Source organism: Chanos chanos, chromosome 9 (assembly GCF_902362185.1).
Source record: "Chanos chanos chromosome 9, fChaCha1.1, whole genome shotgun sequence".
NCBI lineage: Eukaryota > Metazoa > Chordata > Actinopteri > Gonorynchiformes > Chanidae > Chanos > Chanos chanos.
The window spans coordinates 33,355,604-33,359,483 of NC_044503.1; positions in this window are offsets into that span (position 1 = coordinate 33,355,604).

Genomic DNA, 3,880 nt, shown 5'->3' on the forward strand with positions numbered 1-3,880 from the left:
TGTGTGTGACTCCTCTCCAGCATAACGGGGTAAATGTTGCAAAAATGTTTATGAGTTTGAAATTTCCACAAGCCAGATCAAGGCCTCTCAGAAAACAGGGTGATTGTAGCTTTGATGACGCAGACACAGTTTTGAAACACGGTTTTAAGGTAAAAAGGTAAATCCTGGTTTTAAATCATGGTTTTAACTATCTGAAATATTTCTAAATGGATTCCCAAAAGAAACATGCATAAACTTTACAGTGTTTTTTTTTTTTTTTCTAATCAATGTCAGCAGCTGTGATTAAATGAACTGCAATTCACTTTTATACAGTTTGTACATGTATGTAATCACTTCTCCAGATAAACAGGCCAAAACAGTAGAACATCTTAAGGTGTGTGTGTGTGTGTGTGTGTGTGTGTGTGTGTGTGTGTGTGTGTGTGTGATAATTATGATAGCGGAGCAGACAAACCTCACTGTCATCCCTCTCTTCCATCTCCCTACCTTCCTCTGTGTGTGTGTGTGTGTGTGTGTGTGTGTGTGTGTGTGAAATCAGATTTATTGATCAATCTAATGCAAGAGGAAGAGCCGGGGGCAAGGTGATCAATATACTTTTAATTAACCCCTATGGTTGTGTTTGAGAGCGAGGGAGGAGGGTGTTGGTGGGGGTGGGGTGAGGGTACAGTTAGGGGTGTATATATATACCCCGTCCCGTCCAAAACTCTTCACACACACACACGCATTCTCACATTCATACACACACTACACGGAAACACACCACAGCATGATGCACGCACACACACAGAGCCATGTAGATACACTGCATTAAAGTAAACATACAGACTGAATGTCAAATAGACAGCATACGGATGTATAGTGTATATCCACGCACACACACACACACACACAAAAGCAGACTTTTAGACCCATCACAAATTTACCGACCATACCTACACACACATACACGCTCCCGGTCACGGCTACATTGACAAGAGTCAGACAGCGCTGTTTGCAGGAGTCTGGGTTCAGTATTGTACAGAGAGAGAGAGAGTGTTATAATGAGGGTAGAGAGGAAGCGGAGACAAGGTTGTACGTGTAATTGGACGTGACTGAGATACAGAGACGGACCACGCGGAGAGTCTACAGCGGCCTGGGATCATCATTAAAACTGTAAGTGTGTGAGTGGGTGAAACTCTTTTGTGTCTCTGAAAGCCTCTCCTCTGCTTCCCTCCCTTTCTGTGTCCCTCCCTGAATGTTCGCAAGAAAGAGAGCGAGAGAGAGAGAGAGAGAGAGAGAGAGAGAGAGAGAGAGAGAGAGAGAGAGAGAAAGAGAAAGAGAGAAATTTGGTATGGGTGTGAGATCTGGTTTTCAACTCAAATCGTTGGGTTCACCACAAACCCTCATCTTAAACTTTCTTTCTGTCTCTCTCCTCCTCTACCCCCCCCCCCCTCTCTCTCTCTCTCACCCTCTCATCCACCCAACGTAATGTCCTAATCCTACTTTTCAGGCAGCGAGGTGGACGGCCGTGTGGGGGTCCTCGGACAGGCCAGGGGCTGTGTGATATGTTTGATATTCGGTTGTTCTCTTGCTTATCATGTCAACTAAATATCAAACATATTCTTACAGAATCTGGCAAACCTCTGCTCATTCTCACAGAACCCAGCCCAGGCTCTTCACAAACCAGTGCGCTGTAAGTTTTACGAATCCCTAAAAAAAATGACTGGCGGACGTTTTCACCATCTGGTTTTTCCACAGAGCCTTATTTCTCACCCTGATACTCTTTAAATATGTGAACCAGTGACACGAAAGCTATAATGGAATAACTGTGACAAGGAATGTTCTAGTGTTTCTCTCAAAAGTACTTTCACAGAAGTGTGTGTGTGTGTGTGTGGGATGTCACATATTCAGACATTTTTGCAAAACTTTTACATTTTTTTTGTTCATTTTTTTTTCTTAGTAGTATGTTTAGACAGTAACAAGAGAAAACAAGGTGACAGACCAAAAAAAAAAAAAAACGAGGAAAAGAATTGAATGAGTGTTTGTGTTACACGTACTTTGAGATCAGTGGGGAAAAAAACAGCTCTCAGCTGGCTCTGGGTGCCAGCCCGGACACACGGGTAAAGAGCAGGTTCCCAGTGTGTTGTTTTAGTCCATTTCTTTCAAACTCATCATAGAGATGTCTGGTCACATACATTTGGCTTTACTGTTTGATTGTGTGTGTGTGTGTGTCTGTGTGTGTGTTTTAGCTAGACAGACTGGTTCTGAGTCTTAGTAGGGACAAGATAATATCGTTGCATTTGCATAAAGCAGAACAGGATTAGACGTGTTTAACACATGTTCTACAAAAAGACTGACTTCTTCCTGGTAAAGTATGAGATGGTGGACACTCTCTCTCTCTCTCTCTGTCTCTCTCTGTCTCTCTCTCTCACACACACACACGCGCACACACACACACACACACACACAGTTTTATCCCCTCAAGGACATAACTGCTTATATCAAATGAACTTTGGGTTACACACACCCATCATTACTATGCTGCTGTAAAAATTTAGGGCCAAAATTGGCCACCGATATTTACTGAAGCAAATACAAAAACATGGCCAGTGAACCTTGTGTTTCAAATGTTTGAATTTAAAAAATCGTTAGTCATGACGTCAAGGGTCTTGCTAAAAACAACAACGACAACAACAGCATATGCACGTGTAACAGCCTTAAGCATATAAGTCCCATAATGTTACACACACACACACACACACACACACACACACACAAACACAAACACATACACACACACACACACACACACACACACGCACAAACACATACACACACACACACACACACACACACACATACGCACAAACACATACACACACACATACACACACACACACACACACACACACACAAAGACATATATACACACAAACACATACACACACAAACACATACACACACACAAACACAGACACACACACACACGCACACAAAAAGACATATACACACACACAAACACAGACACGCACACACAAAGACATACATACACACATACACACACACACACATAAACACGCACAGACACACACACACACAGACACACACACACACGCAGATGCTCGGTGCCATGGCCTCTGGCCCACTATGCCATTACCATTTACACAGCGTGCGGTCTTAACACTCCTAACGATGTTCAGTTGGGTCAGACCAGTCTCATTCCTGGACCGAGCTCTAAGCCCAGACTGACTTAACACGTTGGCCGTGGACTGACCACTCTACTCCGGCGCTGTGTGTCTGACTGTTACATGGCCTGGGATAAGTGTAACTTGCCTAATGCCTTGTTAACTTGTTGTGTTATGTGCTTCTAAGTGGAGAGAGATTATGTGTGTGCCTTGTATGGATGACCGTCAGCCTTTTGTCAGCGCAGAACAATCGTTATCTATGTTTGAAATCTGTCTCCTGCTCTGATCTTCTCTCTTTTTTTGCTCTTTGATCTTTATACGATTTACAGTTAACAATTAAAATGACTATCTCTTATGCATCGACGTGTACCTTGATTTTGTGTGTGTGTGTGTGTGCGCGTGTGTGTGTGTGTGCATGTGCGTGTGTGTGCGCGCGTGCGTGTGTGTGTATGTGTGTGTGTGCATGCGCGTGTGTGTGTGGTGTGTATGTGTGTGTGTGTGTGTGTGTGTGTATACACATGTGAGTGTGGGGTAAGGTGTTTGCCTTTCCCCAGTGATCTGCTCTATTTGTGTCCTCGTTGCTCTGAAATCTGTGTCCCAAAGCGACGTCAGCCAAACACTCACACTCACACACACACACACACACACACACACGCACACACACTCACACACTCACTCACACACACACACACAGCTGAACGATTCAAAACTCCACCGTC